This window comes from Amblyomma maculatum, unplaced genomic scaffold (genome assembly GCF_055883805.1).
Source record: "Amblyomma maculatum isolate TAMU_Amacu unplaced genomic scaffold, ASM5588380v1 scaffold_19, whole genome shotgun sequence".
NCBI classification, from domain to species: domain Eukaryota; kingdom Metazoa; phylum Arthropoda; class Arachnida; order Ixodida; family Ixodidae; genus Amblyomma; species Amblyomma maculatum.
In genome coordinates, this window is record NW_028146744.1 from 2,413,648 (window position 1) to 2,439,270 (window position 25,623).

Consider the following 25,623-nt stretch of genomic DNA (forward strand, 5'->3'; position numbering starts at 1 on the left):
GAGCAGTGGTAAAGACGCCCGACTACCACTGCGAAGTAACCCGACTGCCAGCGGCTGCATTTCGATGGAGGTGAAACGAAGAGGCGTCCGTGTCCCGTGTGTTATCAGGGGACGTTCAAAATCCCCAGGTGGTCTAAATTACTCCGAAGCCCTTCAATAAAGCACTTCTTTCTCATTTTTCATTTAGACTCCCACATTCCCTACTTCTCATAGGGCGCGGTTATGTGTCCACAAAGCAAGTTTAACAGATACTGTGCGTTTCCTTACCTGCAACCAATTACTATTCTTATTCAAGAAGGACTTTTTGTTGGGCCGCTTCGTGCAGCATTTTTCAAAAATGGACGAAGCGCTAACAACACATTTTTTGTTGTGATTGTCAGTTTTTTTATCAATTTTTGTGATTGTCTTCATGTTCCATCTGGCCCTATACACCACGTGTCATAGATCAGTTTGTTTTTTCCGAACCATCGATCATAACTGTTTTTTATCACTTTTATGCCTGTTGCTTTTATCGCTTTTATGGTCCTTTCACCTTTTCACGTTTGCTGCCTCTGATTAGCGCCGCCACGGTGTGCATATATAATGTGTGTTTCCCTTCAATAAAAGATAAACTGTCAGTGAGCGCTTGTCCGTGTCTTCTTTCATGTGAATGTGTCGTTAGCGCTTCGTCCTTTTTTTAAAAAATGCTGCATCAACTAGCCCAACAAAAAGTCCTTCTTGAATACCTTTCTTATTCAGTGGGCCCTTCTTTATGTGTTTCATCTCCTACGGTACATCTGGCTGCGCTTGTCACCAATATCACCTGGTCAACCTGCCGAGCCAGACACGTATCGTTCTGCCTCAAGAATGAACTGATCCCAGGTGAGGTCATCACTCTGTTCGGCGCTGTTCGGCCTTCCTACGACCACGTTAAGTGGGTGTGCAGGATTGTACGATCAGAACTGTGGAGACAAGTGCGGTTGTTCTTTGACTGTTTGCGTGTCGCATGTCAGAACCAAAACCCGGAATGGATAGCCGAGGAGAAGTTTCGAGAATACAGGAAGCTTGCAGCTCAGTCTGTGGAGTTCTGGTGGCGTCACATGTTGAACAGCACACCTAAGAACCCCACAACGAAGGAACGCAGCGGGGAAGTGAAAGTTCTTGGGTAAGCTAAAATCCCTGACGAAGTTAGCAAGGTTCTTTCGAAGGGACCGAAGTTCAGCCTCGAACCTGCGAATGTGGCCCATGAGCTTCTATCTTTGAATAGGAGCGTTGCGGGGAAGGCGTCGCCTGAAGACCGCGAGAGATGCCTGCTGGACGGAGTAGACGCTCTGTCAAGAACAGTTCCGAAGAGAGCCACAGGCAGCCGATCTAAGATGAACATCGTCTTCACGTTCTTCAAGGAAAGCGGTCTGCGGCTAATGCAAGCCGATAAGGAAGGAGGCTTCGTGGTGGTCCCGCCAGGCATCTACAAAGAAAAGGCCTGCCGTGCTATTGAAAAGAATTTCGCTCCAACAAGTCTCAAGCCAGCAAAAGTAAAATCACGTGCAGTCTCCATCTGTACAAACCTTGAACTGGATAAGATAGCGAATGCTATAAGCGAATGCAAGGAAAATACGCTAAGCATCTTTTTCACGGCCAAGACTCATACGGAAGAAGTTCCGTTTCGTTGCATTGTTAGTGAGCGCGAGTCTTGGCAACGACATATAAGCCAATTTCACTTAAAACACCTGAACTCGCTTGAAGTAGAGGATCCTTTTGCTACTAAAAACTCCACCGATGTAATAGGTATCTTACAGTCCTGTAGAACTGTAGGCAGTTTTTTCACAGTACATGTTAAAGATTTTTTTATGCTATTCCACACAAATCTTTCATGTTGTTCGTCTGAAGCCTTATTACGCGCGTTAAAGAATCCGTGGGGTTTAAACTTTGTAACGTTTATGTTTAGGTTTATTTTAGAACAGCGATGCGGTGATTTTTAAGGAGAGAGTAATGCCGTGAAACCTTCAAATCTGTATTTGTTGTTTTTTTTAGCAGCCGCCGGCATGCGGCCTTATCACTGTGATTCTGGCACGCATATCAGTTCTGTATTCTTCGCTTGTTAATGCTCGATGTCATGAGACGCACCTTTATCAGTTTCTTTGTCGCGCAAGATGCGCCGAGATCTCTCGAAGATTACGGCCATTCACGTATGTTTTTACAATGTTCCAGGTTGTGTAACAGTTTGCGACGTTATCTAGATGGTTCTGAGCCGCCTTGAAATTGAGCGTTACGTCTGCGACAGGCATTCTTAGTTCGACGATCGACGAGCACGTTTGTTGCTATCGCTAACGCCGAGTTGCTTTGTTATTTTGCGGGTGCAAGTCAGCGCGATGAAGAGTTTTTTCACTAAACTGCAAGACTCCTCATTTGTGTGATCGACTTTGTCACCACCACGTGACAATATAGTAACCGCAGCTTGCTTACTGTGACTAGTTATGGTACACCGCAGCAAGTTTTTCATGTGTCCAGCGTCGTAAGAGCCTTAATTCCCAGACCATTTGCCTCACAGAACGCTTTAATTGGATGTTGTCGCGTTACAGCGTCCTCGTTGCGGTTATCTATAGTAACCCTTTATTTCATTTCTTACACTTCTGTAAGATGTCTATGCGCAAGTAAAAATCGTAGGGACACATAGGCTTCGCTTTGAAAGTATTGTGGGACAGCATTATTGCCTCATGTCGCTGCTCCACTTTGGTACATGAACTCTGACACCCGATAGCAAGTACTCTCTTTATAGTGTCGCCATCATCTCAGTAGTGTTCAGTCGTAACAGCTGTATTTTGTGATAGACCGCACGACATACATATATATATATATATATATATATATATATATATGCATAAAGATTTGTGGGTGTGCGTGTAGCCGTTGTGATGCTGTCGTACCGTCGGGAATGACTTCATAGTTGAGTTGTCCGACGCGGCGAAGGATTTTGCATGGCCCGAAGTATCGACGCAGTAACTTTTCACTTAGTCCACGGCTGCGAATTGGAGTCCTAACCCACACTTGGTCTCCTGGATTGTACTCCGCGTGGTGTCGTCGTAAGTTGTATCGTCGGGTGTCGGTGCGCGGTTGGTCTTTAATACGCAGCCGTGCGAGTCCTCGAGCTTCCTCTGCACGCTGAAAGTAGACGGCGACGTCAAAGTTGTCCTCGTTGGTTAGGTGGGGCAGCAATGCGTCGAGCGTCGTCGTGGGCTCCCTGCCGTACACAAGCTTGAACGGGGTCACTCTGGTCGTCTTCTGAACTGCAGCGAAGATCACGTACGGCAAGATGGCGTTTTAGGTCTTGACGAATAAATAAAGAGCGTTATGCAACAGGCGAAAACCAGAGTTGGGAAAAAATTATGTAAAGTCTATGGAAAACAAACAGTGTGGAGCTATACCGAAAGTGCAAAAAGCAGATCCAGAAGGAAACTTTCTTTGATAACTCAAGAGGCAGCTAGTGCCCTACTTTTTGAAGCTAGATCAGGGTGCCTTAGAAGACGCCACTCAAAAAACAAAATTAACCATGAAGATGACATATGTGCAGTATGGGGTAAATCCCCAGAAACAATTAACCATCTTATTCTCGAATGTGATGGTATTCATCCGGAAATCGATGCAGGCGCAGGTTCAGAGATACCAGTGGCCGGATGAATGATCCTGCTGTGGAAGCTAGCAAAAAACGATTGGAAGATTGGTGGCTTAAAAGCAGAAAAGTGACATAATGTTAGTAATGTAGAAGCAAAAATTCAGTAAATAGAAGGATGGTATAGTTAACTGATCGTGAGTGGCACGACGTTGCATGACAGCAACTGCTACCACCCTCTTTCAAATGGGACGCTCCTATATTTCATCCATCCGTCCATTCAGCGTCGACGTACATGGCAATAAAACAATAATTAGGATCTAGGGCAAAAATGAGCATGACAGCAACTGCTACCACCCTCTTTCAAATGGGACGCTCCTATATTTCATCCATCCGTCCATTCAGCGTCGACGTACATGGCAATCATGACCGCGATCGTTTTGTTCAGGTGCTCCGTAAGTCGATTGGTCTGAGGAAGGAAAGGAGTTATTTGCCGATGGTTTGTATGACTGTATTCCAGAATGGCTTGCATCAACTCTGCCCTAAACGCCGCTCTCTTTCCGGGATGAGCACTTCTGGGGCACCATGTCGCAAGAGAATTTGTTCGACAAAAAACCTGGCGACTTCTGCCGTGGTAACATTGGGTAGTCCTTTTGCTTCAGCGCAACGGGTAAGGTTGTCAGTTACCGCGATGATCCACTTGTTACTCGTAGATGAAGATGGAAAGGGGCCAAGAAGATCCATCCCTATTTGTTGAAAGGGCAGGGTTGGGGGCGGAATCGGATTCAGTAGTCCCGCTGGTCTTATCCACGGCGTCTTGCGTTGTTGCCACTCACGACAAGTCTTCACGTAGTGGGCCACTTAAGCAGGCAGTTGCGGCCAGTAGTTCTGGATTCGACGCAACGTGCGCGCAAACCAGAGATGGCCTTCTGTGGACTCATAGTGTAACGCCTGCAGAATATCCTGCCGGAGGCTCTTAGGTACAACAAAAAGCTGCGCGGTCCTGATGGGTGCGAAGTCCTTCTTCACGAGCAGGCCATTGCTTAACGCGAACGATGATTTATGACGGCTGAACACACTAGGAGGGAAAGCGGTCTCTGCTTCTAAGTAATCGGCTAGCGCTTTTCGCTCAGAGCCTGATCGTTGTTGTTCTGCGAAACGGCTGGCGCTTACCGGTTCCAAAAAGGCGTCTTCGTTGTCTTCTTCGCCGGCGCATCAACGGAGGCTCGTGACAAGCAGTCTCTATCGGAGTGCTTGCGGCCGTACTTGTAACGACTGTGATGTCGAATTCTTGAAGACGAAGGCTCCATCGGGCAAGGCGACCGGAGGGGTCCTTCAAATTTGCCAGCCAGCAGAGAGCGTGGTTATCGCTTACCTCCTTGAATGGTCAGCCGTATAAACACGAGCGTAACTTTGAAGTGGCCCAGTTGATCCCGAGGCACTCCTTCTCGGTCATCTAGCGATTGGCTTCGGCTTCGAGAGAGACCTGCTAGCATATGCGATTATTTTCTCCTGTCCGGCATTCTTCTGAGTGAGAATGGCGCCTAGGCCCACACTGCTCGCGTCGGTATGTATCTCGGTCTCGGCGTTTTCATCAAAGGGGCCTAGCACAGGAGGGTACTGTAGGCGGCGCTTAAGTTCCTCGAAGGCTTCCGCTTGCGGTGTTTCCCATTGAAATGGAACGTCTGCCTTTGCAAGCTGCGTCAAAGGTTCGGAAAGGCGCAAAAAGTTCCGAAAGACCGTCTAACTAAGAATGCCTGTCGTACACGTCACCGCTCAATTTAAAGGCAGCTCAGAACCATCTAGATAACGTCGCAAACTGTTACTAGCACAACCTGGAACATTGTAGAAACATACGTGAGTGGTCGTAATCTTCGAGAGATCTCGGCGCACCTTGCGTGACAAAGAAACTGATAAAGGTGTGTCTCACGACATCGAGCATTAACAAACAAAGAATACAGAATTGATATGCGTGCCAGAATCAGAGTGATAAGGCCGCATGCAGGTGGCTGCTAAAAACCAACAATTAAATTTTTGAAGGTTTCGCGGCAATACAAAAAAGACAAGATTTGGCGTGCTGTTAATAATTTCGAAACGTGTAATAATTAGGATGGAAAACGATCTTCGCTATCAACCACACTGGCTGCAGAGGGTGGCGCCGTTGCGTTCTATGAAACTTCCGTAGACCGTGTACCTCTAACTGTAAGCAAATTATGCCGGCTTGAAAATGCTGAAATAATTGTGGCTTCCACTAATTTAGTAAGTAATCGAAATGCAGCAGGATGCCGTGGAAGATGGCACCTGCTTTTCCTTCGTTCTTTTCAGGTTACGACAATCTTTCCAGCCTGAAAGCACCCAAATACTTGCTGTGAAAGCTTTCGTTTGAACTAATATCTCTCAATTTGATTAACAATAAGGAATTGAATATTTCGAAGAAGCGAGTAGTGTATGCATTGCAAACCTTCTCGTTTCTCCCAGACGCCAAACATCAATAATTCAAAAGAAAAACGTACGGCGGAGTGCAGATATGAGAGAAAATGTTAATATTGTCACGTGCTTCGGGGCGTCAGGAAAGGAAGAAGAGGCTTGATAGAAGAAGAAGAAACGGAAGACACAGTGGTGTGTGCTGGTGTTCCTTGGGTGACTAGCAGCACTTTAGACTACCAATAAACACCCACGTTACGTACTGAGTACGCAACAGTTGTGGTGGAGTGTTCGGTGTAGATCAACACGGATCCCCGTTATCTTCGACGAAGCCGCCGACTCGCTGGTTTGCCACCTCTACCATCTAACATGGCTCAAGACGACGACGCTGATCGAACAACACCTGCGGCGAGTAACTGGCAGCACTACCGCGAGCCTCGTACATTTAGTAGAAATTGTGACGAGGAGGTCGACGAGTGGCTAACCAACTACAAACGGGTGAGCCGGTACAATCGTTGGGATGCGACCGTGAAACTAGCGAACGTAGTGTTCTTCTTGGAAGGCACTGCCCTAGTTTGGTTTGATATACATGAAGACTCACTTACCAGCTAGGATTGTTTCACAGAAGAGATAAAGGACTGCTTTTGCGACGGATCCGCGAAGAAACAAGCGTTGATGCGGCGGGCCCAGGTACCTGGCGAGACTTGCATCGCATATATTGAGGATATAGTGAAATTGTGCAAGATGGTAAAGCCTCGAATGTCCGAGGAAGATAAAGTGGGCACTTTCTTAAAGGTATCGCTGTAGATGTCTATCTATAATTTTCTTATCAGCAAAGACAATTTGAACTTTACAGCTGACTTCATCGGGCACTGCCACACTTTCGAAACGTTAAAGTTGCGCCGCATCACTTCTAAATTTGGGCGACTGACCAACGTCACATCTGTTGCGAGCATGGATGTCAGTGCTCCGTAGTCCATGGCTGACCTGATACGCCGGATTGTGCGGGAAGAATTGCTGCGCGACATATTCTGCGTGCCGGGACGAACACTAGTATGCCGGTTTCGCGCTGCAAGCAGAACCTGCGACCCCATCAACTTCCTGGACTCCGGCTTTAAATGCGTCACGCTTTGGCGAGTGGAGACAGCATAACGATTTAAGCACTTCTCAGCCACAGATGGGCCGAAGAACCACCTACACACGCCAGGTGGTTCGTCAGCAACGCCGCCCCGATTACCACCACCAACCAGAAGCAGTTTTCGCCCGCATTTACTCGGACCGGTGGCGCCAGAAACCTGTGTGTTATAGCTGTGGCATGACCGAACACATCTCCCAGTATTGCCGTCGGCGGGGCCTGCTACCCCAAGATCATCGCCCGCTGCCCAACGTTTCTGATCATTTCGACACTGAATTTTATTCGGCACCGACTCTGGATACATACTGCCCGGCACAGATGCGAAACGGATCGCCTGCTTCGAACCGCAGCTTGATGCCGCCAACCCAAAGACAGCGACGTTCACGGTCTCCTCGGCGCCGTTCTTCCCCTTCGGGAAACTAGAAGGCGCGGCCGATGGGGGTGAGGTCACCGGAAAATCAACGTTCCCAATACCTCTGCCTGTGTTTATGTTAAAGAACCAACTCGAAGTATCCATTGATGGCATACACACCATGGCACTAATTGACACTGGAGCAACAGTCTCTGTTTTAGCATTCAAGAATGGATTAGCTAGGACATAAAGTGATGTTTAGCGTGAATCAAGCTGTGGTATTCCGTGGTGTTGGCGGTGAACCATTGGTACCATTGGGTGTGTGCTAAGCGAAAGTTGTGATTGGGGGCCAAGCGTTTCGAACCAAATACACAGTGTTGTCTCGTTCCACGCACGAAGTAAGTATAGACTTTTCGCAACAGTGTGGTGCAACTTTACACTGCCGTAGTGGACAGATCTCGCTAAATGCTGCGTTTATGTCGGCTCTTGTAGAAACCTCGTCGCTCGATTTAGGAGCGTTTTCTGTGTCTGAAGATACAGTGGTACTTGCGATGTCCGAAGAATTCATTCAAATTTTTTCAACTACGAATTTGGGCGAGGATTTCGACGCCCTAGTGGAACCTACAACACTGGCCTGTGCAAAAAAGAGTGTCTTGGTGCCTCGTTGCATAGTTTAAGTCCCCAGAGGCCATACCTTGCGGTGGTCTGTAAACTCTTCAGGCCAGCCAACCGTGTTGCCTCGTGGCATGAGGCTCGCTCATTACGAGGAAGGTGTGTCGAATTGCGTGGCGGCACTAACTAACCATGCTCCTTAAGAGAAAACCTCTCATTTTGCAGAGTCTCGAATCCACGCAATGATAAAAACATCTTTGGGAGCACAGGAGCAACGAATTTTGATTTACCTGCTTTCCAAGCATATTTCGGTTTTCGACTTCGCCAGAGATCATCAGCCACCGATTCTAAATTCTCGCATCCATCATTCGATTGATACTGCAATCTCTCGCCCGATCAGACAGAAGCCCTATCGTGTGTCTCCGGCCGAACGTCAGCTTATTGACGAACAAGATAATCACATGCTCCTTCGTGTCATTATCCAGGAATCTTCAAATCCTTGGGCGGCTCCCAGTTATTCTCGTTAAAAAAAACACATGGCGTTTCTGTGTGGCCTATCGTCGCCTTAACGCCGTCACCAAAAAAGAATAATATCCGCTTCCACGTATTGACGATGCAATCGACTGTCTTCATCGGCGTCATTCTTCTCCTCGGTAGACTTGAGATCGGGGTACTGGCAGATACTGATGAACCCGAGCGACAAAGAAAAGACGGCATTTGTGACACCCGATGGTCTCTGAATTCAACGTAATGCCCTTTGGATTGGGCAATGCGCCTGCCACGTTCGAACGATTCATGGACACCATTCTGCGCGGACTCGAGTGGAAAATTTGTTTGTGCTATTTGGACGACATTGTGATGTTCAGCAAGACCTTTCATGAACACAATAGCCGCCTCGCCATCGTTCTTGATTGCATTGAAGAAGCAGGCCTTGCCCTCAACTCTAAGAAGTGCCACTTTAGTGACCGCCAAACAATTGTTCTTGGTTACTTGGTCGATAAGGATGGTGTTCGGCCGGATCCTCAGAAGATTGCGGCTGTAACCAGCTTTACAGCACCGCAATCAGTGAAGCAGCTTCGGAGCTTTTTAGGATTGTGTTCCTATTTTCGTCGTTTTGTGCCCAGATTCGCTGACATCGCATACCCGCTCCCGTGCCTTTTGCACAAAGATGCACCGTTCAATCGGACTGCTGATTGCGACTCTGCCTTCCGCCACCTCAAATTCCTTCTGACATCAGGACCTATTCTACGTCACTTCTGTCCTTCTGCCCCCCTCGAAGTTCACACCGACGCTAGTGGCGTGGGCGTTGGTGCTGTGGTCTTCTAGCGTCATGGCAGCGATCAGCACGTGATAGCTTATGTTAGTCGTTCGTTGAGCAAGGCGGAGCGTAACTACACCGTTATTGAACAAGAGTGCCTCGCAGTGGATTTTGCGGTGCAACGATTTCGTTCCCACCTATATGGCAATGTTTTTTACCATCGTCCCTGACCACCCTTCGCTCTGTTCACTCGTAAATCTTCGTGACCCTTGCGGCCGGCTCGCTCGATGGGCATTGCGGTTGCAAGAGTTTAACTTCACCGTGGCATACAAAAGCGGCCGTCAACATGCTGACGCTGACTGTCTGTTATGCTTGCCGCTTTCGTCCACTGGTAGTGATGATGACAACTTTGATGACTACCTGGCGCCTATCTCGGCAACGTTTCCTGACCCTCAACTGTTCCAGACAGAGCAACGCAACGATCAGACTTTGGCACCACTCTTCTCTGCCGCTCATGACTCAAGAGATGCGCGTTTCTGCGTTTGTGCTGGCCTACTTTACAAGAAGAATTTCAACCCCGGAGGTGCACACTTTCTTCTCGTCGTGCAGGAAAACCTCCGTATTCCCGTTCTTGATATGATGCACGACGATACCACGTCGGGCCACATGGGTGTCACCCGGACCCTTCATCGCACACAGGAACGCTTTTACTGGCCGAAAATGCGTCAAGCCATTCAGCGCTATGTAGCCAGTTGTGTCAAGTGCCAGCAGTACAAGCTCCCTACTTTCCGTCCACCCGGACCGCTGCACCCTATTGCGCCTCCGACCGCACCCTTTGAGCAAGTGGGCATGTGCCTCTCGGGCCTTTTCTGCGATCTTCTAACGGTAACCGGTGGATAGTGGTGTGTGTTGACCACCTCACTCGATATTCAGAAGCAGCCGCAATACCCTCAGCCACTGCTTACGATGTATTCCTATTTCTTCTACGATTTCTTGTCCTGCGCCATGGCCCTCCTCGAGTTCTGATCAGTGACCGTGGGCGCCAATTTGCTGCTGAAGTTATCGAAGAACTGCTTCGTCTATGCACCTGCGATTGCCGTCATACAACGCCGTATCACCCGCAATCCAATTGACTTGTTGAACGGACCAACCGCACTCTGACCACTATGTTGGCGATGTACGTGGACTCTGATCACAAGGGCTGGGATGACATTCTCTCTTTTAGTACATACGCGTATAACACTGCACAGCATGAGGCGACTGGCTATAGTCCGTTTTACCTCCTGTATGCTGCAGTTCCTCGCAGTTGTCTTGATACCATCCTTCCTTTCCCCCTCCACAACGAGCCTTCTATCGCCGCCACATTATGTCGAGCCGAAAAAGCTCGCCGCCTTGCCCGAGTCCGCATCCTGGACTCACAGGAACGTTCAAAGGAGCGTTATGACAACCGACGCCCACATGTCTCTTATGTGCTCGGTGATTTAGTATTGCTGTGGACGCCGCTGCGCAAGCGTGGTTTAGCTCAGAAGCTGCTGTTTCGCTATAGCGGCCCTTTTGTCGTTTTGGGGCGCCTGAGGGACGTGAACTATGTAATTTCACGCCGCACCGAAAGTGGCCAATGCTCACGCCGGACCCAGGTGGTGCACGTGGCTCGGCTAAAAAGGCTCCATCCCCGGCACCTTCCTTAAACTGTTTGCCCTGGGGCTTCGTCTGCGAGGGGGGAAGTGTCACGTGCTTCGGGGAGTCAGGAAAGAAGAGGCTGGAGAGAAGGAAAAACGGAAGACACAGTGGTGTGTGCTGGTGTTCCTTGGGTGACTCGCAGCGCTTTAGACTACCAATAAACACACCTGTTACGAACTGAGTACGTAACAATATGTTATAATGCACCACAAAAACGTTTATACTTCGGCGAGCCCATTATTTCGGTCTTCAGACGTTAAACGCAGAACGGAAAAACTTCAGCTTAAATCATTATAGCGGCTTCGGATAGAAAACAGCGCTCTGCTTCCAGGCAAGCGCTGGGCAGGGCTGGTTTCCTTCCTTGTGGTTTTATGCAGATCGACATTTTTTTTCGCTGATATGACCTGTTTCTGTGTGTGCGTAAAAGATGTTTCGCATGGTATGATGTGCGCGAGAAAATACGACCCAGTCGCACTGCTGCTTCGACGCCAAACCCACAAGTGGACTTCCGTGCCGTGTTCGAGCTGTCCATCCAGTGCGATGAAGACGTTCTGGAGCTTCAACGCATTGTTCAAGTCATTAAACGCGGCAAATCGTCCGCACTGGTCGAGCCAGTCCTCTGGAACATGTCCAGGGGTGCCGTTCAAAATGGGGCTGCCGGAGCTGCTGGAATAAAACCGCAACCAGAACTGTAGACTTAGCCATCATTACTGCAGAAGTCTCCTTCCGGTTTCGGATAGGGTCCGGTAGTTAGCCGTGCTCGGGTTGGAGCCCATGAAGTTGGCGGCTTACCCGGTGGGTTGTGGGGGTATTTCCCGGGTCGACACAAACAGGGAAGTTGTTTCGGTTTTTGGGAGGAGTCTGAAACATGATTGCCAGCACCTCCACCAGATGACAGGTGGTGGTGAAAATACCGAAAGCAGCAAACGCTGAGACTGGCGTTCGACTGAATGAACTCTTTATTTGGGCTGACTTGTGTCAGCAAAGAACTGAGCAATTCGGCGGTGGCGATAACAGCAAGTGCGCCTCGGTCGCTGATCTAAAAATTGCCATCGCCGTCTTCTTCCCCTCCCCCCCTCACCAGCACCGCCGAGACGCAGGAACTTAAACACGAGGTCGCCCTTTTGCGAGCTCAAAACGAAAAACTAGCCAGCGAGCTTAACTCGCTGAAAAACAAAATCACTACGCCACCCTCCTCTAGCGACGAGGAAGAAAATATAACAGACAGGAAGATTCCTAATAATATGAAAAGTCGCTTCGGAACCCTGGAGACCCGGGTCACCGCGATTGAAACGCAGTTGGCTGATCTTCCCAAAATTATCCATGACACAATCGCGCGTCAGATGGACAGTGTCATCACACAGGTGACACAAGCTGTAACTCACATTATCCAAAAATGGATACAGGAAAATCCTCGCGTTCTTAAACGCATTGGTGTAATGAGAGACGTTAACCGCCCTTCAAATTTAACAGAGTCATACCCGATGGGTCTGACCTTTCTGAAAACTCCTGCATGTCTGCGCCGGGCACTAGCGGACTGGGAGGTCTTAACAACGTAATCCCGCCCTCCGTATCCGACCATGGCCTCCAACCCTAAGTCGAGAGCCAGAACAACTCAGCCGCTTTCACTAACGCAGTGGAATTGCAGAGGTCTCAAGAACAGCAAGAAGCGGGATGAACTCCGCCTCCACCTTGAGACCTCTGAATTCCTCGTTGCCGCTGTTGCCCTTCAGGAACCCCGCGCAGGCGTCAAGCCCACAAACTACACTACATTTCAACACAACCCGCAGACATGTACACTTGTTCACAGGCAATATACTGCAGAGGAATTCACACTCCCCACAACACCACCGCTCGCGTACACGATGGTGTCGGTATTGCTCCTAAGGTGGTCTCACCCACCTGTACACATTCTGAACATTTATTGTACCCCGAAACGTAAGAGTGTTACGTTAAGCGAAATTTTCACGCAAGCTATGCAGGTAGCGGGAAAGGACCCACTTCTGATTGTCGGTGATGTTAATGCTCAGAGCAGGCTCTGGGGGTATCCCCGGCAGGACACACGTGGGAGGAAGCTTTTGGAACTTCTCTCTACACTTTGACTCACCCTCACCACTGACCCCACCCACCCAACACGTGTAGGAAATTCGATTCAACGAGACACTTGCCCGGACCTCACATTTACACGCAACATACGCCATGCCGACTGGCTGAACGCAGAGGAAACTCTTGGTAGCGATCACTGATCTACACAACCATCTACACGCGTCCACTGAAACGCCAACAAACACAACTATGTGTCCCGGACTGGATAAAATTCCGCACCTCTCTGTCTATCGTAGCCCCCTCCAGTCGGGATATGACACCTGGTACAGATCACTCACGTCTGCACTGAAAGAACACTAAAGGCAGATACAGCTCATGGAAACGCAAACGGATGTAGACAACCACCTCCTACATCTTTGGGAGGCCCTCCGCAGCCTCACCAAAGCATTTAAAAAACAGAAACATAACAAACACCTCAAAAAACGCATCCTCGAACACACACATCAAGCCGCGGAATATGCTGCTGAGCTAGCCGACACTAACTGGGTAGACAGGTGCAACATGGCTGCCTGGTCTGGTCTTACGACTAGATGTCTGGTCGTAATACGTGGCGCCTACTCCGCGCGCTCATCGATCGAACACAAACACACACGAAAACCCAACGCCACTTACATAAAGTCATGCACAACTTTACAGGAACAACAACACAGCTAGCGCACACGCTCAGCGTCCGATGCCTGTGCACCACTAAGGACCCCTGGGCGGTTGCCTAATCGTATGCAGGCAAAGAGAACACGGAGCTGGACACTCCGTTCCAGCTCCACGACCTCCGGGCGGCCTTAAGCAGACGTAACGCGGCACTGCACCCGGGCGCGACAAGGTTACGGTCAAGCTTTTGGCCAGTCTTCTCGATGCAGCATTTGTCGTGCTTCCCAAATACATCAGTAGTATTTGCGACGGAGACACTCCTCTCCCTCTCGATTGGAAGTCGGCTTTCGTCACCTTTATCCCGAAAACCGGCAAACCTATTGATGTGGAGAACCTTCGCCCCATCTCTCTCACGTCTTGTGTCGGCAAGCTGATGGAGACAATGGTGTGCGACAGACTCTCCGAATTTCTCGAAACACAGCACATTTTCGCGGACACGATGTTCGGTTTCCGCCCTCAAAATCAGCACAAGATATACTCCTTCAGCTCCACCACGACATCTTAGATCCTGTCGAATGTCCCCATAATGACAAGGTGGTCCTGACCTCGGACCTTAAAGGCGCATTTGACAATGTGAAGCGCGAAGTTATCCTCGATCACCTGAGTCTCACCAACTGTGGTAACAAAACATTCAACTACATAAAACAATTCCTTACAGACCGCCAAGCCTACATACGCATACAAGATGCGGAACACGGGCCATACACCATCGGCTTGAGGGGAACACCTCAAGGCGCTGTCTTGTTTCCCCTCCTCTTCAATTTAGCCATGCTTCATATTCGCTCCAAATTGGCTTCTCTTCCCGGGATACATCACGCACTTTACGCGGATGATATCACAATCTGGGCCACGCAGGGTAACGTGGACCACTTGGAGTCCTGTCTGCAGGCCGCGGCGACCGTAGTCGACGACTACTCGACCTACTGCGGACTGCAGTGCGCCCCAGCTAAATCTGAATTTATGCACGTACGTCCCTCCCCTCGAGACACAACTCAGCTTCGCATCAGTCTCCCCTCGGGACCGATCCGGGAGGCCAAAGAGATCCGCGTCCTTGGCCTCTTCATACACCATCAATGCAGAGTTGACACCACTCTGGCCAAAATTCTCATGGTGGGAGACCAGGTGGGTCGTATGGTCCACCGGGTCTCCAACCAGCGGGGCGGATTACGAAGCAAGGATGCACTGCGGCTTGCCCATGCTTTTGTAACGAGCAGAATCCTCTACTCGACATCCTACTTGTACCTGTGTAAACACGATGAGGATCGATTGGAGGCCATCCATCGGAAAGTCATCAACAAGCGGGCTCTCGACCTTCCGGTCAGCACGTCCAACCAGAGACTTCTGGCTCTGGGCGTGGTGAACACCTTCCGAGAGCTACGAGAAGCCCACTTACTAAGCCAATACACGTGTCTTACACAGACCACGTCCGGTCGCCGCCTCTTGGATCGACTACACATCAAACACGATTACCACATTGAGGAAAGGATGAGAGTGCCAGAACTCTGGAGACGCGCCCTCCGGGTCCGACCCCTTCCCCGCAACATGTCCAAAGAAGACCATAACGGTCGTCGCCAGGCGCGTGCGGTAGCGTTGGAGCGATACTATGGTCACCAGCAACACGTGTATTATGTGGATGTTGCCGGCCCTTACCACGGGGGATGGTATACGGCTGCCGTCGTACACAATACAAACACGGTTAACAGGCTCACTTTCAAAGCCTACAGCACAACTCACGCGGAGTAGATTGCTATCGCTCTGGCTCTCAGTATTCCCAATTCGAAACACATCATCGCCGACTCGCGAGCTGCCTGTCGGAATTATAGGCTGGGATGGGCTCCCCCGCTCGCCCGGCGTATACTGCAATCTAGCTGCCGATACATAGACCCAACTCCGCATAACCTCATTTGGGCACCCGGTCACTAGGGGCTCATGAGAAACGAACAGGCCGATCAGGCCGCCCGCTCACTCTCTCCCAGGGCTATCTCCCTGTCCTTGGAAGCCTACTCCCAATCAAACAATCTGGCCCTTAAATTCAAAGACATCACCAATTACTATAAGGAAGAGCACAGGCGCTACCCAGCCCCTAGTAAAGGACTGGATCGCGCTAATGAGCGCCTCCTCATCAAAATTTTTACCAATACTGTACTGTGCCCGGAGGTCCTTAAACATTTCAACCCGCCCTTTGATGGTGCGTGCCAGTACTGTGGGGAGGTGGCTGATACCTTCCACATGGTCTGGGCGTGCCAGTCAAACCCATCCATTCCCCCCAACCCCAATCCAACTAGAGAGGACTGGGAGGCGGCCCTGCTCGGCTGTCAAGACCTCAGGGCTCAAAAGGCCTTGGTTCAACGGACGCGGGCGGCGTTGCTTGCCATTGGGGCCCCGGAATAGGGCTCCACCTAGTATTGTGAGGGGAGGAAACCGACACGTCTCTAACCCAAACACCTCTCTGTGACCATTTATTTGTTATTTATAAATGTTTTAGCCACCACCACCATCAAGGCTCAATTTAAAGGCGGCGAGAAAATATCTAGATATAGCCGCAGACGGCGACTAGCATTATGGGGAACATTGCACAAACATACGTGAGTGGCCGGAATATTCGACATACATCTCGGCGTATCTTGCGCGACGAAGAAAATGATAAACCTGAGTCTCGCGACAACGAGCGTAACCAACAAAGAATACAGAATCGACCCCTGTGGCTGTCGAAAAGAACAAATCAAGATTGGAACAGTTCGCGGCAATACATGCATACATACATACATACATACATACATACATACATACATACATACATACATACATACATACATACATACATACATACATACATACATACATAAGCATGCATGCTAATTTTAGGGAATAAAAAGGTAAATAGAGCGTTCTAGGTCATTAGTGAGTTTGCGATGATTTTTCTGAACAGTTTTCTAAATGTATTATCACAAACGACGTTCGTGTGCTGCGATTCGTACTTTCTTTAAAAGTCCTGAAATTATCATTTCGAACACCCTGTATATGTTGCCTTGTAGACACTGCTGCATTAATTTATGAGTTCCTACCATCTGAAACACTCGGTTTCGAACGGTAATTTCACCGCCGTATATTGAATTGTTGAAATACCTTGCTTCATGGAGAGGGTTGAATTTAGCTCGAGCCCTGTGCAACGGTACAGAACCAATTAGCAACCAATAATGTCGCGAATACACTATCGACGTTAAAGTGAAAGAAAGGTTGGGCTTGCCCACTGAGAAGCAATTTCAGGTTGTGTCCTAGGCCTGCTCGCAGTTTCAAACACTTCGTACACGCCCTACCTTCAAGATGATAACAGTTAGTATCATTCAAACTTTATTTAAACCAACCACCTTGTGATTTCTCTGCGTCTTGAGCGCAAACATCGCTTTCGGCATGGCCTGATGCACATGTTGTGAGCTAACTTGCCGTTATTCAGAGAAGACATGAAATCCGGCATTGCTGTAACACTATCTTCAGAAGGGCTACAGTTGACATCCTTAAGTTGTTTCGCGAATGCGCCGCCGAGTTGTCTTTCATAGTGGAAGTTCCTTCAGAAAACTCCAGTTTTTAGGTTTATTCAAGACTGATCATGTATGTTGGGTATATTAGCCAAGGTCCCAGAAGCCCGTACTTAATTATTCGTCTGGCCATTCAAAAATTGTAAAAAATGGAATCATTTTTTCTTGCATCTACTCAGGCCTACTGAACTCTTGTTACCATAACATACCAGAAAGTGTACGGTCGCAGGTACGCCCGCTGGAAAGTTTCTGTCATCTCGGCAACTGGCGAGAAGCTTGTGCAACAGATAAGGGAGGAGTTTGTAAATCCTAAAAAAGAGGAATAAAGCAGATAAAAAAGTAGCTGTAGTTCCCTGTGTCCACAAAGTAGTCAACAATCTGAAGAACATAGCAGGACGTTTTGATGTAGGCGTAGTGTTTTCCGCGCCGCATAAGTTGAGGGGGCTCTGTCGTGCGATCAGGGATAATCATAAAAAATTGACAACATTTAACCCCTTTAAATGCCAAGTGTCGCACAGGTCAACTATTGTAGAACGCACGTGCGCCGTAGGATATGAAATTCCATTGCCATGTAACAAATTTTATATATGACAAACCGGAAGATGTATAAATATTCGTTTGCGAGAACACCTACAATCCCTTTCTGACAATAATTACTCCCATTTGAAAGACCACTGTCGCAACTGCGTAAACGATAAAACAGAAGCATAACCAACTGCCGCCCTTTAGTTGCTAACACCAAGATTTTATTTAGACACCGGGATAAAACAACAAGAGAGCTGATGAAGGAGTACCTGATCCAAAATAAGACAGTCGCAATGTGTAAGCCAGCCTTTTTTCATACTAGTAGATAAAGAGATGGCGTTTCTTGATAATTCCTAAACGTTTCCTTAACCTTCAAGGGAGAAGGAAAAAACGTGCCGGAAAAAACTATCATTGAGTGATTATAACTTTTCATATCTTTTGTTGACCCCTTCTGATGTCTTTTGCGCAAGTGCTATATACTTGTTATCATTATCATTGAAGAAACTGTATAAATATGTGTTTCTTTCCAATAAAAATTAGGTTGTGAGTCAGCGCTCGTGTGTACGTCTTCTTCCTTTTGTCCCTTATCTTTTCGCGCTGTGCCCTTCCAATATGAATCACTATCTCATAACTGCCAGATATTTCAGAGGGCACACCTTCACGTCTTGTTTTCAGTTAAAAAAGGGACAGCTTCAGGCAAAAATGGAACCACTTTCTGGCTTGGTTCTCTTGTGATCTTCCTGCCCATTTTCAAGGCGATTTGCTTGTTATCGCCTTCATTCTTTAAAAAAAAGGAAACATTTTCACTCTCGTGCTGGTCACTGCATTCAAAGAAAGACATACGTAAGTAAGTAAGTAAGTAAGTAAGTGCTTTATTTTCCGTTTGCAAAGTACAGTTGTAAACGGACAGGTTCGAGGAAAAAAAGCTGCGGAAACAGCTTGACAGGTCCTAAAACCCGTCAAGAGGATTGCTTCGGCTATGTGAATTCCTGCCGTCCTTTACGTTTAAACTGAACACCTGAGGTGTTAATCGCCACAGTGCCTTTAGCACCATTAACAATCTGCGTTGCAACTCTGTTTTGTGATGCAACCCAGGCGGTCTAGTGGCCACTCCTTTTCCTGAAGTTTGAATGCAGCAAGAACGACAGGCTCAAATGCACAGTTTCATGGCCGAGCAAAACGGCCATCTTATGGAATACCAAATGAGGAGGAATCACGATACTGTACGTAAACCTGCCGCCTCGATTGAAGACTGAGCTGGTAGTCAAAGAAATTCTGCGAACGCATGAACATTGTATCTTGGCATCCGTACACAGGCCTCCTTCGTTCCCCGAGTCTGCCGGACTTTCATTGCGAGGTCTTTGTGCGGATCTGTGGGCGTCGAACTTACAACACCACCGAGGAAATCCCTTCTGAACGTGGCCGAAATCGTTGCGCGCTTTGGAGTCTAGGCGGGAGCAGGATGTCTTGTTTTAGCCAAAAGAAAAAAAGTCCCTGAAGAACGAAAAAAGACACATATTGAAATGTGATACTTCTCTCAGCCTGAAACGAAGAGCCAGTCCTTCAAGTCATGCTGCGATTGTGCTTAGCCAGAAGAAACAACCTAAAAGTGCCAGGAAGCTGTGCATCCAACAAGAGCGCATTCGATTTCCTGCCAAGACGTATATTTTCAAAAAAAAAGGCAAATAATCTTTGCTCGTGAAAACTCCGACGATTCGTTTTCCAGTGCCTGCTCGTGAAATGCGCCAATTCTTGACACGTCGTATTTTTTGCAATCTTGCTATTAAATTATTTGCAACAAGCAAAAAAGGATCACCGCTGTAATCTAGGCAACAGCTGCTCCAGTAGTCTCAAACATTTCTCGCGAATCGTGCACTGTAAAATACGCCTTAAAGCGAGCGAACCTGAATTTCTGACTCAACCATCATCGCTTGCGGTCACCGTTTGTCAGGCCCAAGCATGAGCATGGTATTGATACTTCCGCGTAACACAATATTGACCTTACTAATGCCCTCGAGTCGATTCAGAGCCATAGAAAAGACCTTTTTATTACGACAATTATTACCACGGTCCTATTACCACAAGTCTCTAAGCAATATAATATAAAATAAACTTATCGCTCTTGTCTCCCGCTATAGGATAGTAAGCGTCAACGTATTTTTTTTAATATCTTAAGTGCTGCTAAACCTTACAAGGAAATTGCGTGCAACAAGCTAACTCCAATCATCTTAATACAGTGCATATCCCCAAAACCTCTATTTGGGTCAATTTCTTCTGCACCTAATATTTCAGCCTTCTTGCCACACTTACCACCGTCATCAACCTCTACCACTAAGGCACACTGAAACGCGGACGTCGTCGCTTTACATCTTCTATTGAGACACTTCGCGGTTCTTTGTTGCGCGACAGCAAAATGCTTTTCGGCGACTCTTTCACGAACTTCAAGCTCCTTGAACACTGCACTGCACAGGGCGCTGTCGCCCCGAGTGGCAATGGCTCAGTGCCATTGGAGGATATTTGGGCCACGCCTGGCTCAGATGAAGAGAATTCGCTTGCTGGGGTGCCACTGTATACGCCGTAGTGCGTAAGCTTGACATGCTGCTGCCCGAAACACCTCTGACGCCCGCCACTCTTTTTCAGAACGCCTGAAAGGATAAGCTCGCAAGGAGAGTCCTTGCGCTCTACATTGAACGCAATCGCAAAGCCGACTGCCCGATAAACTTTCTCCGGTATCAAATCCATATAGTGATGGATATACTATGGCTTGTGTCAAATAGATGATGCGAATTGGGACAAACCCATATCCATTGACTGACACAAGATTTAGACCATAAGTGCCTGGCCTACCAACCTCATATCTCACCAAGGTAGACTGCAGCAAGGTGAAGGCGACTGTATGTCAAGCAGCTAATACTGCTCCAGAGCTACCTATGCCCGCACCCACAATTGCGTCCCCTTCTCTCCCCATGCTTGACGAACTGCTCGACGTGCAGTGGCAAGCCAAAGGCAGCGCCTGCATGACACCCTGTGCATGTGGGGTATCACCTCAAAAGCCTGCTTAGAAGGAGTTTGTTCCTGAGTGCACGGTTCACTCACCTGGTTTTTCCTCTTTCGGTAGCCCTTCAGTATTGACTCAGACATGGCACTGATTAGGTCTTAAGGTAAATCCGACTGCTTCAGTCTACTAACTTGTAGGGAAAAACGTTTATCAATCATCTGTGCACACGACTTACACAAAGCCGACCGGAGGCACGAAGACGCCAAGCCCCTTTTAACGAACTTGGAATTTGAAAAAGTGAAAGGCAGAATAGCCTTCTTCGATCTCAGCATGTAGGCCCAACATATGTGGTCGACTCCACGAAGGTACTACCGCAGGTCAAGAAACTGAATGCACCCATTATCGGGAAGTTCAACGGTGAATCTGAGGGAGTCACAGCAGCCCCCGAACAAACCCACCACCGCTTCTGCAACAGAGACCAGGGCATTTTAAACAAGGACATTAAGAAAAACCAGGAAGTCATCTACATATCTCTAAATTTTCATGACTCCCACATCCGCAGAGTTCAGCTCCTGATCTAGCCTTCTATAAAATTTGGCCAGAAACATTTCGGCGAGAACTGGAGCCACACAGGACCCTTTTTGGACATACAGGTTGTTGTAACTAACAATTGTGGATTCCAAGTAACATTTAGGCAATTCCGAAAAGGAATCCACGGACACACCACAGGCGTTCTGAAACGTAATGCATCCCGTGCTCTATCGACTCGCGTACAGCAGAAAACAACTCATCATGCGGTATGAAATAAAACAGTTCCTCCACGTCCACAGAAATAGCGCTGTTGGTAGCTGATATCCCTTCCTCCAAGGCAGCCACAGACATTGCCGAGTTCGCGACCTTGTAGGGGTCGTCCGGGGTGAGACAATTCAGAGGACGCTGTAGGTACCTGCTGACCCACTCTTGCCAGCTCCCCCGTTCCGTGACAATGGCACTGAAAGGACACAGCTCTTCTTAAGACCAAGTCTCGGGCGGTGGCTTTGCTGTCGGACTTAAAGCTGGACAAGCTGGTGCATGAAGTAAAGAACTGCAGAGCTACCGCCTTGCGAATGTTTTTCTCCGCCAAAACGCATAAGGAGCTGTGCCCTTTCAGAGCCGTCTCAAAAGCGTGCACAGGGTGTCACATAACCTTAAGAAGGGAGCGGAGAAGGCGGGTGTTCGTCTTGTGTTTTCCGCTCCGCATAAGCTTTCCAAGCTGTGCAGGCTTGTTGATGAGGGGACAAAAAGAAAGCTTCCTGTAGGGTAAACCACCAGAATAGGTTTGTTTCTTATTCAACAGGTGTCGTGTATCGCAATCCCCTTGGCTGCGGCCATATTTACGTGAGACAGACGAGGAAATGTGGCAACGAGAGGCGGCGTGACCACGCTACATTATTAGGGAAAGGTCACAGTTGGAACCTTCCTCTGCACTGCAAAAAATTCAAAGACTGCGAAGCGGGTGTGTGCCCAACTTGGGAGCGACAAGCATCATCGGGCGCGGAAGGTATAGAATTGATAGAGAAATATTGGAGGCCTGGAACATAATCGCCGCAGATAACGACTTGTGCGTTAGTTCTGCATCGGTATTATTGCTAGAGAAAGAAAGCAGATTCCTGGGTAGCTGATAGCCGAATTTGTAGCACACTCATCCCGTTTTTACTTCTCTCATGTACCGATTGCTTGTTCTGGTCACACTATGGTTTTAGGTTTTTGTTTCTTTTTTGTTCTACTAGTGGAGGGTTCTTCCTTAAGTTCTTAGCACAACTACGTCATGTTTTGGATTCGGTTTTATGTTTTAGACACGTGCATGCTGAGCGTGTTGGAGGTGTTTTTGCGACCACGCATCAGTTGCTAGTGCGTTCTTGTCCTGCTCTTCTCTGTGTTTCGTGTTTTATGTGCGCTGTTTTAAATAGATTGCTACCAATTAGCCCAAATTTCGACATTACCAAGCTATACACATGTGCATGCGCTTGCAGGGCGTGCCGGAAATAGAACTTCGTTCGCGTTCTCTGTTTTATTTTGGGGGCACTAGAACAAGTAGACATCATGCCGGCGAAAGTTTTCGTTATACGTGTTCAGCGAGGCCATTCGTCTGGGGATGATAGGCGGTAGATTTACGATGGGCGGTGACACTCCGCTGCTTGATGGCCTTTATCAGTTTGCAGAGAAAGCGAAGATTCAGTGTGGTGTTATAAGTGATGGGGCCACCGTAACTCAGGATGATGCTCTCGACGAAACATTTTGCAGCCTCGGCTGCCGTAAAACTCTGGAGGGCCTTTGAGCGTAGTGCGAGAGATAATCTTGCAGATTATTCACAACCGGTAACAGTTGGATAATAACGCGGATTATCCACCTGTTCTCGAAGGAGGATGTTGGAAAAGAGCCAACAAATATAAGCCAACTTGCTGAAATGGGAGTCTGCGCACTTGTGCAAGCTGCAGTAAACCAGAATCCTTACCGGCGGTGTTTTCCTGGAAATCTTGGCACGTTCGCATGTAGTGTCATAATGCCGCCGCTAGGTCTGCCCTGCAATTACTCTTTTTAAACGAGCGCGGCGGTGCGCTCGTCATGACAAGCCTGCAATTTTTATTTTGGGACAGATTCCGTAACAAGAAGGTAATGTGTTGCCGCTGCCGCAAAGCTCAACTTTATAGCATGTCGTTTCGCATACAAAACGAGGACTGCGCTCTGACGAAGGGACGGGGACTTCCATTGTACGGGCTTCCAGGAAGTCAATGAGTGATGCGAACTCAGATCCTGACGTTGCTGCTGAGGTACAGTGATGGCATCGACGGCTGCGATAAGGGGAAATCAGGGCAGAGGGGAGCATAAGAAAAGCAATCGCACAGAATCGCTTCAGAATGGGGTCATGGACCAAAATGTTGTGCCGATGAGTCCCGCTTTCGGACAACCATAAGTCCATCTCGGGCCACATAAGCCCATATGTGGCAAATGTTTGAGGCTTTTTCTCCCAAACTAAGCATTTGTTTTTCGTACAACACGCTCGTCATAGGAATTTTTTTTCAGCAGTGATGCATGGTGCCCTGCACAACCTCACATAGTCACACCGGGCGCACAAGGCTCGCGAAGAGCAGTCGACTAGTGGCTGCTGTTTTAGGCGCGGTAACACACACACGTGCACGTGCGGACACACACACACACGCTTATATATATATATATATATATATATATATATATATATATGTGTGTGTGTGTGTGTGTGTGTGTGTGTGTGTGTGTGTGTGTGTGTGTGTGTGTGTGTGTGTGTGTGTGTGTGTGTGTGTGTGTGTGTGTGTGTGTGTGTGTAAGAAAATAGGTTTGGCTACTGGATGCACGAGGCCAAAAATACTTCCTACTGCTTCTAGTTTTTATTTTGAGTCGACGTTTCGGCAGTAGCCCTGCCTTTTTCAGAAGACTTCTCAGCCTTTCTCAGTCTTGAGAAAAGCGCGGCTCCTGCCGAAACGTAGGCTCAAAAATAAAACTGGAAGCAGTATGAAGCGTTTTGTGACCCTATATTTATCTTTAGGAGAGTATACAACGAGTAAGGCAGGAGCCGTGCTTTTCTGAAGACTTTTCAGCCTTTTTTATCTTGAGAAAGGCAGGGTTACTCATGAAACGCCGCTTCAAAAATAAAACGGGTAGCAGCGAGGAGGATATTTTTGACTCTCATATATATATATATATATATATATATATATATATCTTGTGAAAGAAGGTCAGGTCCAGACGGCAAGGTCGTGAAGGCAAGGCAAGGTATGCTGTGTCACCGTTTAATCTGATGGAGAAAAACCCAAGCGCGTGCCGGAGCCGGCGCCGCGGGACGATGATGATGGTATGTACAAGAGGAAGAAGAAGATCATGGTATGTACAAATGAAAGAAGATCCGTGGAGGGCTCACACAATCTGCCCCGGGGGTCGGAAACGGCCAGCCTGCCGCCAACTGATGTACCGCGGCGCACAAGCGGCTTCAAGCGAGATACATGAACAATTTCACTTCCACGGTGGCGTCGGTCGGCTTGGGGATCAACAGGTGTGACTTGGTAGTTTACTGGGGAAGTTCGGTTGATGACCTTGTAGGGACCAAGATAGCGGCGCTGAAATTTATCACTAAGACCAGGGGTGCGCAGTGGTGTATAGAGCAGTACTTCGTCACCAGGACGAAAAGAGACCACGCGATGCTTCGAATCGTAGCGACTCTTGCGGTCTTGCTGGCACGCTTCTGTTTTGAGGCGGGCAAGATGACGGCATCTGGCCACACGGGATAAGAACTGGGCTGGTAATGATGAGGAGTAGTCGTGAAGGCAAGGCAAGGTTTTTCTCCATCAGCGTTTAATCTGATGGAGAAAAACCCAAGCGCGTGCCGGAGCCGGCGCCGCGGGACGATGATGATGGTATGTACAAGAGGAAGAAGAAGATCATGATATGTACAAATGAAAGAAGATCCGTGGAGGGCTCACAATATATTTATATTGTCACAACTCAAGCCGCAGGGAGCCGTGAAGTACACGTAGACGAGGACCCCTGAATAAGTCGGCGTCTAGCGCCGATAACAGTCCAGCACCAGCGCGCCTCTCCAGCCAACAACCGCTTCGTCGTCGTCGGCACTAAGCACGGCGGCCGCGCGGCGCTAAGCGCGTGGCAATATACCCCCCCCCCCCCCCCCCCCGCGAAAGAGAAACATCGTCCCGCTTGTCAAGGTGAGCGGAGAAAAAAAATTAGGGCTG

At 48.4% G+C, this 25,623-nt stretch overlaps 1 pseudogene; it reads left to right on the forward strand.

Annotated features, from left to right (window-relative positions):
- Positions 1 to 1,355: 1,355 nt before the first annotated feature.
- Positions 1,356 to 16,195, forward strand: LOC146171575 (uncharacterized; annotated as a pseudogene).
- The last annotated feature ends 9,428 nt before the right edge of the window (positions 16,196 to 25,623 follow it).